The 14,325-nt window shown below is 43.4% G+C and overlaps 1 long non-coding RNA gene across 1 annotated transcript; it reads left to right on the top strand.

Moving 5' to 3' along the window:
- The first annotated feature begins 7,579 nt into the window (after positions 1–7,579).
- On the top strand, positions 7,580–11,850 carry LOC138952486 (uncharacterized). Its single transcript, XR_011451384.1, has 3 exons — positions 7,580–8,359; positions 9,149–9,239; positions 10,244–11,850. It is a non-coding gene; the product is annotated as an uncharacterized lncRNA (long non-coding RNA).
- The last annotated feature ends 2,475 nt before the right edge of the window (positions 11,851–14,325 follow it).

Genomic DNA, 14,325 nt, shown 5'->3' with positions numbered 1-14,325 from the left:
GTAACACTTCTTGTCCAGGTGCTCTAGTGCTGGGAGTTAAAACTCCACTGAAATCTCTACCACGCGCGAAATATTTCCAAGGAAGGAAAACATTTTATTTTAAACCCAGCAGACTGGATAATCTTTTTTATTTCCCTTTACTCTGATGATCAAAAATGGGGGGTGGGCGCTTACTCGATACTGGGCGTATACAAGGTAGTTTACGGTACATGGCTTGCTGTTCGTACCAAATTTACACTCGTTGCTTTTTCAAATATAAAAAAATCGCTTTCGCTCGCAGTTCCATATTTTAAAAAGAAACTTGTGTATAGGGCGGGGATATAGCTCAGTTGGTAGCGCGCTGGATTTGTATTCAGTTGGCCGCTGTCAGCGTGAGTTCGATCCCAGGTTCGGCGGAAATTTATTTCAGAGTCAACTTTGTGTGCAGACTCTCTTCGGTGTCCGAACTCCCCCCCGTGTACACTACATTGGGTGTGCACGTTAAAGATCCCACGATTGACAAAAGGGTCTTTCCTGGCAAAATTGCTTTGGCACAGTTAATAATTGTCTACCTATACCCGTGTGACTTGGAATAATAGGCCGTGAAAGGTAAATATGCGCCGAAATGGCTGCAATTACTGGCCGTATAAAATTTCATCTCACACGGCATCACTGCTGAGCGCCTAGAACTGTACCCACGGAATATGCGCGATATAAGCCTCATTGATTGATTGATTAATATCTGGTACGACACAGCAAGCCATGAATTATTCTCTATTTATCAATTGGGCCAACTTGGGGCATGGGGATAATTGGTATCTATCTATATCTATATACGGCTTGTGTGTGTGTGTGTGTCTGTCTGTCTGTCTGTCTGTCTGTCTGTCACTTCGCGATGCACGGCCAAAGTTCTCGATGGATCTGCTTCAAATTTGGTGGTATTCGGCTCTACTTCTTCCCGGCGAAGCCGGGTATGAAGCCGGGTACCAGGCGAAGCCGGTGTACGGTGCGCCACTCACCCGGCGAAGCGGGTATTCATCTAGTATCTATATCTATATACGGCTTGTGTGTGTCTGTCTGTCTGTCGGTCACTTCGCGATGCACGGCCAAAGTTCTCGATGGATCTGCTTCAAATTTGGTGGGCATATTCAGGTAGACCCCGGACACAATCTGGTCGATGAAAATTTTCAACACGTGCTCTCAGCGCGCAGCGCTGAACCGATTTTAGTTTTTCTGTCCATCCATTCCCAGTAACTCTTCCTTATCTTCTCCAGTGTTTTGCGCGTTTATCTCCCTTCCTTCGTGTGGCGTCAATCGCGTACAAGCCGGTATTCGGCTCTACTTCTTCCCGGCGAAGCGGGTATTCATCTAGTATATATCTATATACGGCTTGTGTCTGTCTGTCTGTCTGTCTGTCTGTCTGTCTGTCTGTCTGTCTGTCACTTCGCGATGCACGGCCAAAGTTCTCGATGGATCTGCTTCAAATTTGGTGGGCATATTCAGGTAGACCCCGGACACAATCTGGTCGATGAACATATTCAACACGTGCTCTCAGCGCGCAGCGCTGAACCGATTTTGGTTTTTCTGTACATCCATTCCCAGTAACTCTTCCTTATCTTCTCCAGTGTTTTGCGCGTTTATCTCCCTTCCTTCGTGTGGCGTCAATCGCGTACAGTGCGCCGGCTCACCCGGCTTGTATTCGGCTCTACTTCTTCCCGGCAAACCCGGGTATGAAGCCGGGTACCCGGCGAAGCCGGCGTACGGTGCGCCACTCACCCGGCGAAGCCGGCTACCCGGCGAAGCCGGCTACCCGGCGAAGCGGGTATTCATCTAGTAATTAACATGTATAGCAACTACGAAATATATAGCCATTCGTTCATCTATATATTAAGCAACTAAAAATATACAACATGGTCAGGCAAATGTCAATTAAACTATAGGCTAGACGCGCTCACAAACAAACACACGGACACTCGAATGAAGTATCCTACAAACTAGCAACAGACAACAAAACAAAACAAAAGAATCAAAGGAAAAAAATCATATGGAAAAAAGTTGAAGTTAAAATGAACCACAGCTTTTCTTTATTTCAAATATAAAATGACCTAATTTTAACAATTTATTCCTGATTTTCATCCAAAATAATTGCTGAAATTTCATAACATTTCGAAACAAATCATGATATGCCAAGACACACCTATATCTTATGTGTATGGGCAATAACTTATTAAGACCTACAAAACAACGTATACCCTTTCTATAGCGTAGACAATCTATCTGATCGACACTTATTAACAGGTAATAAAAGGTATATATAACGTTCCAAATTGACTGTCTGTTTTCAGACACCCAAACGCGGACAGAGAAACAAACGGTCACACTCAAGCATACTTATTAAAGCAGTTTTGATTCTTGATATCTTACAAGAAGCAACATCTAAAAATAGGTTATTATCCTAGATTATTATTTGTATGTTGCGTATCTCGTTCGGCCACTTTAAAGATTGATGGTTCAAAATTCCAATACCTCTTTCGTTCCACAAATGTATACCTTTCTTGTCATTCTCCCTATCTAATCAACATATGTACACTCACACACACACACACACACACACACACACACACACACACACACACACACACACACACACACACACACACACACACACACACACACACGCAGACTGACAAAGCATAGATTTTATAACACAGCGTTCGTCATCCTTGTTACAGCAAGGTCCCCGAGAGGTAGCAGAGACACGCAGGATGCCGAGAGTTACGGGTGGATCAGCACGGGTATTTATTAACCTCACCGGGTGGATCGGGTGGCGGTAATAAGGGATCGCGTGAAGCGGGTAGAGAATGGCGGCCAATGTGTAAGACAAACTACTAGCCCATAAAACTGCGCCGTAACTGTCCCACCCGGGGTGGGCTGCTTCATTCCATCCGCTTTTTATGGGCCTTCGCCTTCTGCCACTAGCTACCTTGACTCACATCACACCATTCCCTATTTTTGTGGACTTCCTGTGCTTTGCGATTCAAATGGCATTCGGTGTTGAGTGATTTTTTTCGGTCCATTTTTCAACGTGGCTTTTTATTTCGGTGGGTATAGGGAGGGGCAGGTGTGGTAGTGGAGGGGGGGTATTGGGGCCGGGGAGGGGGTATTGGGGCCGGTGGGGGGGGGGGGGGCTAGGGGGGGGGGGAGTTGACAGAGAATTGCGTGAGTTGTTGAAGGGGAAACACATTATATGATTTGCTTCTTGCTTTTGTCAAAGAGACCAAAATCGCCATAACCTGGATAACATAGATGCCTGAGCTTGACTTTAGCGAGTACCTGTTAAGATCATTATATCATTCTTAACGAAAACCTCACGTGCATGACACTGTTCTACAAGCTGCTCTTCACTGGCAGACTTTGAACGACCAAACGTATCTGTGCATCCGAACTTTTCATTCATCTATTAATACTGACATTATCTCAAGCAGTTTATATTCACAGATTTTCTGAAAAGACAAAACTAATCTGTGCTTCTGAGTGTGATGCCAAAAGTGCGATAAGTTTAACGGTGGTCATTTGCAGCAGATTCAGCAAAAAGCGACGTTCTTTTTAAGATAGCACACTTTCCGCGTGCATGATTTATGTCATGTTCAACGCCCCAGATCTGTCCATGCTTTCACAAAGAATAATATCATAGTTTCCCTTGGACACATACACAAAATCAACAGTGTGGCTGCATTCTGCGCAGAGTGAGATCTATTGTTGTTGCTTGATTGATTAAGCAGATTGACATAGGTTCCACTTACGAAAGATATGCATTGATCAACACAATTGATAGCAACAAAACCATGTTATGGTCGTGGTGAGCGAGTCGGAGATGTTAGAGATGTCAGCCTTTCTAGAACCAGCTTTAGGAGGTCAGTGACAACCTCTACTCCCTCCATGTCTTCGCCTTCTCCAGCCCTGACAAGGGTCAGTTGCCCATTTTCAAGCTGGGTGGACTGGAGAGCGCTCCGAAAAATCGTGTATTTGCATTCGCCCCGAGCGGTGGTCGATCCCCGATCGCTAGCGCGAGAGGCAATTTAGCACTTCGACGAAAGAAATTCGATGTTACGCTATTCCAGAACATCTTTGCTCTGACCACTATGCCAATCTAGCTCCCGGCTTCAATAGAAATGTACCTCTAACTCTAGTAGTTCAACACGCATTCTTGATGAACCGTGCGCTTTGTCGCCATTAACCTAAAAACAGGCACGGATTATTCCTACACATTATAAACACCGTCGTTCTAAACGATGATGTACAGCACAACACGGCTGTCCAGACTGTAAACGATCATGTACAGCACAACACGGCTGTCCAGACTGTAAACGATCATGTACAGCACAACACGGCTGTCCAGACTGTAAACGATCATGTACAGCACAACACGGCTGTCCAGACTGTAAACGATCATGTACAGCACAACACGGCTGTCCAGACTGTAAACGATCATGTACAGCACAACACGGCTGTCCAGACTGTAAACGATCATGTACAGCACAACACGGCTGTCCAGACTGTAAACGATCATGTACAGCACAACACGGCTGTCCAGATTGTAAACGATCATGTACAGCACAACACGGCTGTCCAGACTCTAAAGGATCATGTACAGCACAATTAACACGGCTGTCCAGATTGTAAACGATCATGTACAGCACAACACGGCTGTCCAGACTGTAAACGATCATGTACAGCACAACACGGCTGTCCAGACTGTAAACGATCATGTACAGCACAACACGGCTGTCCAGACTGTAAACGATCATGTACAGCACAACACGGCTGTCCAGACTCTAAAGGATCATGTACAGCACAACACGGCTGTCCAGATTGTAAACGATCATGTACAGCACAACACGGCTGTCCAGACTGTAAACGATCATGTACAGCACAACACGGCTGTCCAGACTGTAAACGATCATGTACAGCACAACACGGCTGTCCAGACTGTATACGATCATGTACAGCACAACACAGCTGTCCAGGCTGTAAACGATCATGTACAGCACAACACGGCTGTCCAGACTGTAAACGATCATGTACAGCACAACACGGCTGTCCAGACTGTAAACGATCATGTACAGCACAACACGGCTGTCCAGACTGTAAACGATCATGTACAGCACAACATGGCTGTCCAGACTGTAAACGATCATGTACAGCACAACACGGCTGTCCAGACTGTAAACGATCATGTACAGCAAAACACGGCTGTCCAGACTCTAAAGGATTATGTACAGCACAACACGGCTGTCCAGATTGTAAACGATCATGTACAGCACAACACGGCTGTCCAGACTGTAAACGATCATGTACAGCACAACACGGCTGTCCAGACTGTAAACGATCATGTACAGCACAACACGGCTGTCCAGACTGTAAACGATCATGTACAGCACAACACGGCTGTCCAGATTGTAAACGATGATGTACAGCACAACACGGCTGTCCAGACTCTAAAGGATCATGTACAGCACAACACGGCTGTCCAGACTGTAAACGATCATGTACAGCACAACACGGCTGTCCAGACTGTAAACGATCATGTACAGCACAACACGGCTGTCCAGACTGTAAACGATCATGTACAGCACAACACGGCTGTCCAGACTGTAAACGATCATGTACAGCACAACACGGCTGTCCAGACTCTAAAGGATCATGTACAGCACAACACGGCTGTCCAGATTGTAAACGATCATGTACAGCACAACACGGCTGTCCAGACTGTAAACGATCATGTACAGCACAACACGGCTGTCCAGACTGTAAACGATCATGTACAGCACAACACGGCTGTCCAGACTGTATACGATCATGTACAGCACAACACGGCTGTCCAGACTGTAAACGATCATGTACAGCACAACACGGCTGTCCAGACTGTAAACGATCATGTACAGCACAACACGGCTGTCCAGACTGTAAACGATCATGTACAGCACAACACGGCTGTCCAGACTGTAAACGATCATGTACAGCACAACATGGCTGTCCAGACTGTAAACGATCATGTACAGCACAACACGGCTGTCCAGACTGTAAACGATCATGTACAGCAAAACACGGCTGTCCAGACTCTAAAGGATTATGTACAGCACAACACGGCTGTCCAGATTGTAAACGATCATGTACAGCACAACACGGCTGTCCAGACTGTAAACGATCATGTACAGCACAACACGGCTGTCCAGACTGTAAACGATCATGTACAGCACAACACGGCTGTCCAGACTGTAAACGATCATGTGCAGCACAACACGGCTGTCCAGACTGTAAACGATCACTGGCCTAAGAGCATCCTTCCACTTGACAAAACGTCAACTATATATACAGCCTATATAGCTGCTTTCCGCGTATAAAGTTGGAATTGAAGTCGAACCTGCCCATGCAGTGTGACCACCTCTCAAAAGCGAACATCTGCCCACAAAGGCTACTCCAAAACTGTACTCGAAAGCGAGTTCTTTTATATAATTCATCTTTCCATAGCGACCGCCTGTCTATAATGACCCTTAAATTATGGTCGGTCCCTTGGAGGGTCGTGATGGACAGGTTCGACCGTATTTGCCACTAGTTTGAGGGCTCTTACACGAGCAGGAAGGTATCCTTAACTTCTGTCTACCACCGATACATTATCAGCAAAACGGTCAACAGATCTTCAGACATAAAAGCCGAGGGAAAAGGGATCCTACGACAACCCCTGGACATGCAGTATCTTTAAAAGACACGTAGTATCTTCGCTCATAGTCCAGAATATCATCACATCAAAATACCAACCCCGTGACTTTATCTTCCGGAAACGTAGGTGTTATTGAAAAACAACTTGAACGCTATCGCAACAGGCAGACGGATGTTCCTAGACACTTCAAGCTAGAATTTCACACAAAATTGGAAGTCTAATCTCCGAAGAAGTCGGCGAAAATAACTTCCAAATACGATACCAGCCGAGTGGGATAAAAATATATAGCCACGTCGCTCAAACGTCAAAATGATTTATGGTGAATATACTTAAAATTTGCACGAGTCTTTTGCCGACACAAGGGCAGTATGGTACCCCACGGCTCTGGAACATGTCTGCGGAATTGATAGCAGGGATGTGGCAGTAAATATCCGATGAAAGATCAGCCCATTAATGCTCGTAACGTTAGCATCGCCTTATCCGAATGCTTCATTTGCGAGCAGCATGAATGTCGTGAAGAGTCCGAGTCAGAGATGCTGAAAGACGGCAGTGGTGTGCGGACCACCCGAATCCTTCATCCTAATTCTTTCCTCTGACTTATGATTGTGAGTGTTAGTTCTGATGTGTCTCTCTAGTGCTCGCTCAGACACACAAGCAGACACGTTTGCACGCGCATGGACACTGACAGACACACAGGCAAGAAGACAGACTGAACAAAACACACCGACAGACACTGGAAGACAGACTGAACAAAACACACAGACAGACACTGGAAGACAGACTGAACAAAACACACAGACAGACACTGGAAGACAGACAAAACGGAGACAGACAGACACACAGTATCAACTTGTGAGGATGGCTGTGTATTAAACTACATACTATCAAACACTGTACAAAAGGAAGACGTGGAACTTGCGAAGAAAATGCGAAAAAGTGTTTGTGGGTTATCGTCCCTAGTCACATGCTGGCGGCGAAAACAAAATGGCGGATCGCGTAGGTACCGATCGTGTGCGAGGTGGTGGTAAATAATTGTGCTCGGCTTTTTGTTGCAAGAACGCCCGTTACAAACAGAGCTGCTTCGGGAAAACTTTCCACAAGTTCCCTACAGAAGAAAAAAGGTGGGTTGTGCAGTGATTATTTCATCAGGTTTACCTTCTTCAGAATGAGAATGCAATGGCTCGAGTCAACTCACTCAGTAGACTACAGCGTCAGCGAGTACTTACGACTGTGAGTGTGAGTCAGCAGTCAGTACAAAACAACAGTTTACACTTGATGACAAACCCGTGGGCATATTTGCCGAAACCTTTATCAAACCTTGCTTACGGGAAAACTACAGTACAAAGGTACATCACTCATCCGTTTTGCGTTCAGGCAGAGCGTTAGATTTAGACTGAAGATCTGATTTAGCTTTCTTTGTCTTTCCTTTTTGCTTAGTTTAACAATAACATTGTTGTTTTTATTGTCAAACTAGGTGCAGAATATGGATGCAATTCACAAGGCGAGAGGACTTTGAAAAGCTGCAGCCAGCTGCTGTTCAAGGTCTCAAGCTTTGTACTGATCACTTTGAGGCCAACCAGTAAAACAATCCTGCAGAGAGGATCACTTGTGTGGAATGCTGTCCCGACATTGTTTGCAGTGCCCAATCCACCACCGAAGGTTATTTATTTATTGGTTTTAGGTTTTTGCAAACCAAAGAAGCACACTATTAAATGCAGGTTGAGTAATGACAAGTTTGAGGCTGATGTAAGAATTGAAAACAACAGCATTGTTCCCATCAAATAATGCCTGTTTGCATTTAGCGCAAAAAATGATAAGGCCAACAAAAAAAAGTTACTTATTTTGGATCGACGTCCTGATTATGATGATATGATGAACTTATTTTGCAAAAAAACAGCCCCAAATGGCAAAAAAGGTATAGGGTCGGCGTCAACAACAAAAAAGTTGTATGTTTCTGGTCACCTGACCCTACCTATGTTTTCCCGACGACCCTAGACATTTTTTTTTTTTTGCATTTTCAAAAATAAAAGGGGTATTCGAAAATCAATTGTTTTCCAGTTTTTCAACAAAATAGTTTAAAAGATGGTTTTAAAAAAAAAGGTTAGAAAAAAAATCTCCACCTTTAGTCATGTTAGGTCACAAAAAAGTCTGTTTAAGGTAACATAGGCCCCCCAAAAATAGCGTCGGTAGGTCGGCTTTTTAGTTTTGTATTTTAGCCATCTGAATATTTTAATTTTATTTTTTAATGCCCCCAAAAAGTCTAGGGCCGGTGGGAAAAAAATAGGGTCGGTCCGGATACCGTAAACAGATTATTTTTTGTTTTGCCTTCCAGAAACATACACTTTTTGTGTGTGGCCTAAGACCAATGCCATGAAATTGGGAGAAATGTTTCATTGTGACTGGGTGTTGGTTGTGAGTTTGTCAGTTAAAGAGCTGTGCAATTTGCAGGTTGCTAGTGGGAGGAAGCCACCATCGCAAAGGGTAGCTACAAATGAAGCCAGCACCGACCTGTCGCCTGATACACAAATTGTTCAACCAGGTAAGAGATTTTTAACCATGAAGAACACCCTGACATCAAAAAATGTTTAAACCCATCCATTACATAGTTGATAATCGCTGTATAGGGTGACGGGCGCTGGGGCGGGGTGGTAAGACGTCGGTCTATTAACTCGGAAGGTCGAGGGTTCGAATCCCGGTCGCGGCCGCCTGGTGGGTTAAGTGTGGAGATGTTTCCGATCTCCCAGGTCAACTTATGTGCAGACCTGCTAGTGACTTATCCCCCTTCATGTGTACACGCAAGCACAAGACCAAATACGCACGAAAAAGATCCTGTAATCCATGTCAGAGTTCGGTGGGTTTTAGAAACACAAAAATACCCCGCATGCTTCCTCCGAAAGCGGCGTATGGCTGCCTAAATGGCGGGGTAAAAACGGTCATACACATAAAATTCCACTTGTGCAAATAAATGAGTGCACGTGGGAGTTTCAGCCCACGAACGCAGAAGAAGAAGAAGCTGTATAGGGCGGATGCATGGATGGATGAAATTGTACCTGTAGTTCCCACACGTAAAGATGGGAAACATATCCTGTTGGAGGCATGGTTTGACAAGAAACAATTAAGTGGCTCTATTCCCATCTCCCCCCCCCCCCCCCCCTTTCCCCGTCGCGATATAAGCTTCGTGGTTGAAAACGACGTTAAACACCAAATAAAGAAAGAAAGAAAGAAGCATGGTGTGTGAGGAGTTTACCTGGTACTGTTGTCCTAATCAATCAATCAATCAATCAATATAAAGCTTATATAGCGCGTATTCCGTGGGTACAGTTCTAATGGCCTCACCCATTCAGTACCAAACAAGGTCAATTCCATCATTGTTCCACATCGAATCCATAGTTGCTAATACACTTCATTTCTGGCCTGCCTTCCTACGCTATTGTTTATTTTCATTTTGTGATTGAATTACACATGTTTTAATTTCTTCCAGGTTGTAACTTGTTATGGTTATGTTATTTTATGTGTGTTTTGTGTGTGTGTTTTCTTTTTTAGATGACATTCAGGCGATCCTGGAGGACATAGGATGTAAAGCATCAAAGTCGTCATCCTCCCCATCCCCTCGTGAAGCGGAACTTCGGCAGAAGGTCAACAAACTGAGGAGCAAGGTTTTCCGATTAGAAAAGAAAACGATGGAACCCCGTGTAAAACGAGCGAGTAAATTAGCCAAGCCTCCCAAGAAAGACTTTGTAATAGAACAGTTGTCTCATATATTATCAGGCGAGGCGAGCTATTTTGCCATTTATGCCTGTTACATATTTACCGGTTATCTGCTGCTGTGTCCATTCCTGGCAGAGACGGAACGCATGTTACCAAGGAGCCGAAGGAGAGTCGATGAGATGAGAGAATGTGATTAACAATTGCCAACTCTCTCCGTACAAAGAGGGTCCAAAATTGTATCAAAATATAGATCGTAGGGAATTCAAAATAAAAAAAAAGAGACAAAACATGTACTTCGGCTCATAGAGCCTTCTTTAATTTTTGACTCAAAAGTCCATGCTCCGAGAGTCCTTTTTTTTAATTTTGAATTGCCTACCATCTATATTTTTATACATTTTCAAAAAGATTCAACAGTCACCTTCCGTTATTCTTGAACTTGGCTATCCCAGCCTTACCTCAACATTCGATATTCCTGTGATACTTTTGACGTAAAATCAATTTTTACTGTAAAACACTTCGGCAAGAGGATTGGTCCAAGCAAACAAATAATAAACTTGTAAGATTTTTCCTGATATTTCCGATCAATTGCCTATGGTTTTATTTAGCTAAAAGATTCAAACGTCACACCTATGACCCATGGCTATTTTTAAGGGGAGAGTAGCATCCCTGGTGTGTTGTTTTTGATGTACCTTTTGGTCTGTTTACAGTAACATAGGCACACAAAAAGAGGGTCAGTAGGTCGGCTTTTCTTAATTTTTTTTTTATAACCATCTTTTTAAATTATTTTGCAAAAAAACAGGAACAAAATTGATTTTTTTTCTTTTTCTTTTTCTCCAAATGCCAAAAAAAAGGTCTAGGGTTGGCGGGGAAAAAATAATAGGGTTGGTCGGGATACCGTAAACAGACTATTTTGCTTTGTTTTGCCTAAGCAATGACTAACAAACTTTCTTTAGGGTCTGACATTGTATATACTATACAACTTTTTGGGGTATTAACTAAATACATGTATACAGTTTTTGATTCCTTTTATACTTTTTCACAAATTACCCCCCCCCCCCCCCTTTTTTTTTGTAGTCTGCCCTGGGGGCGGGAGGTCTCCTAATTTCGGTTTCTAGGGTCATCTTATGCTTCCCCATGAGCTGAGAACTTAATTTAAAATGGGCCACGATTTTTTTATTTGTATTTTGTAATTGTGCCTTTGTCCAGTCACATGATTTCACTTTGTACTTAAAAACTTGGCACTGTCATCATTTTATTGCTATTTATTGTTCAGTTGTTCAGTATTTATTGCTATTGGGCATCAGTTGTTCAGTTGCCCTCTTTCGAATGAGCCATGCATGCATTATGGATGTGTTTAGCGAATGGGGATACCTCAAGCAATGTAAAAAAAAGAAACAATGTGAAGCAAACATATAGCACCAAATAAAATAACCGAATCAGAATGGAAACTTCTTCAGTGTATGTGTGTGTGTGTGTGTGTGTGTGTGTGTGTGTGTGTGTGTGTGTGTGTGTGTGTGTGTGTGTGTGTGTGTGTGTGTGTTTGCTGTTTTAAATACCGAAAATGTGAAAATAAAGCAAGTCACAACATGAGAAAGATCGACTGTACTAGTCATAACAAAGCAGGAGACAGTCTGGTCAGCATGCAGCAAAGGGGAATAACTCATATTTAGCCATTCTCATTTCTAAGCATGCCCAATGAGGAAGTTATCCTTCTTCCCATTGTAGTTTCTTTGATACTATCAAATGTGTCTGATGTTTCTCGGCATCTTTTCAGACGCTTTCTCCAAAGACGGGAAATTGCTAAATGGAGAATGTCAGCACACATCAGGACTCTCAAACATTTGCGTCCCTATACATTAGGAGGCCAAAAAAGTACTCAACATTCTTGAAGAAGGTCCAGCGACGCTCTAAGACTGAAGAGACCGTGTCCCGGGTCGCACTAAATTTGCAATATCATGAATACCGACGAGACTGATTTTCAGACTGCAATCGTCTGCAACATACACTTTGCTGAATTTCGAAGCCGAGAAAATGTTCTGCCAGATCTGTACCGACTAAAATTTATTAATCAAATCTAACCCGACATGAAAATAACTAAAACAACGCCTTTGTGTAGGTCTCGTCGGAACTTGCAAAAGTCAACCCGGGTTGGGACTCTCTGAAGTTCATTGGACCCCCTAAAAATGAAATTGGGGGTCCAGGGACCCTCTATAGTTAGAACGTCAATGACACATGTTATGCAAATAAAGTCAAGCCCTGGGAAGATTAGGCCGACTGTTTCTGCATACGGTGTTTAAATATAATATGTTACACAGTTTAAGTTAGGTATGTTGTTCAAGACGTTACCCGCATGCAGCTAGTGCATGAATCTGTCGCTCACGCGCGTGACCGATCGTAGTGCATTTAGGACAGGGTAAACGTGGACAGGTTTTTTTTTCAGAGGTTGCATGTATACTCTACCCCATCCTGACCTCAGGTCAAAATGAGTTCGGCTCATTCTATCCCTGACAGGATGCCTTGGTTTTCCTTGTCTGGCGAGGAAATCGATTTTTTTTTTTACATATTTAGATCTTTTCGTAATGTGTTATGGATACAAGCAGATTCGCGATCGTCGATAATGATTTTTCATGGTGTTGTGTAATTTTTAAATTACAAAGGAATTGATATGTAAGACAGTTTCAAGCGAGCTATTTTTCGCAGCTGTATTTACTGTGCAAACAACTCTAACTATGGCAAAAGTGTCACGTGATAATCAACCGTTTGGTTTCGGCGCTAACTGGAACAGACGATTTTTTCTGTAACCAGTTCGACAGTGATGCAACCATATATTACGGTCTCCTTCCGGCAGCAGTCCCAAAATTTCGACTTGTTTTAACCTTAGAACGATCTCTTTATCATAACTGTGAAGAACAGAACGGAGATCACTGTCGAAGTCGGCCAATCTGCAATCATTTTCGTCTCGCGAACGCTGCTCGCGAACAACATATGGGAGATAACTCTGTATTCTTGTTTTGATAGATTCGCGTAGGAATTTAGCGTCCGGTCAGAGAGATAACTGGCGATAGCCGTGGAGCGATGATGATCCAGCATTGTACATATCATTCTTCCTCGTCTGATGCAGGCATGGGAATTGAAAATTGTATAAAAGGCGGAAAATTTATAACTGAAGACGCGAAGCGTCAAGTCGACGGCGCGAAGCGCCTAGCCTTACTAGGGGGGTCCGGGGGCATGCCCCCCCGGAAAAAAAAATTCTCCAAAGAACCCAGATGGTGCAATCTGGTGTCATCTGAGCTCCAAGTTTGCCATTAAATTCTGTTTTTAGAATCAGATTTTTTAGTACAAAAATGTACCAATTTTTGCTTTTTTGAAGAAAAAAATATATACATGTATTATATGGTTTAAATTTGTAAAAAAAAAATTGATCTTCTTGAAACAAACAGGAAAATGTAACTTGTAACACAATCTGTGCAATCTGGTTTACTTTCAAGACATACAAGTTCAATAACTGAGGCGGGCGGTAGCAGTGCGTGAACAAAGTACGGAAAGTTTTCGCGGGCTTTTGCGCAAAGGCCAAAGTAACCGGTGCTTTTTTTGTGTGCCTCCCCCCTTTATTTTTTCGGCGGACACTTTTGCATTTTCGGCGGAACAAAAAAAAAATTCGGCGGAAATCCGCCGTTCGGCGGACAATTCCCATGCCTGCTGATGGCAAGACTGATTTCGTCTGAGATTTTTGCCGGAATTAAAATGATAATAGCCGGTCTTATCACGATAACAGGCGGCGAAATGTATGTTTCTTTCAACTTTTTGTGATTCACACACTTTCAGAATAGCACGAGCACAACGGTCAGAATAATTATCCTATTTCGACATCAAGAGACGCAAACGACTCCAGTTTCGAGAGAACCCCATACATGATA

This window comes from Littorina saxatilis, linkage group LG17 (assembly GCF_037325665.1).
Source record: "Littorina saxatilis isolate snail1 linkage group LG17, US_GU_Lsax_2.0, whole genome shotgun sequence".
Taxonomy (NCBI): domain Eukaryota; kingdom Metazoa; phylum Mollusca; class Gastropoda; order Littorinimorpha; family Littorinidae; genus Littorina; species Littorina saxatilis.
Note: the sequence above shows the minus strand (reverse complement) of the source record. Positions and strands in the feature narration are given on the sequence as shown.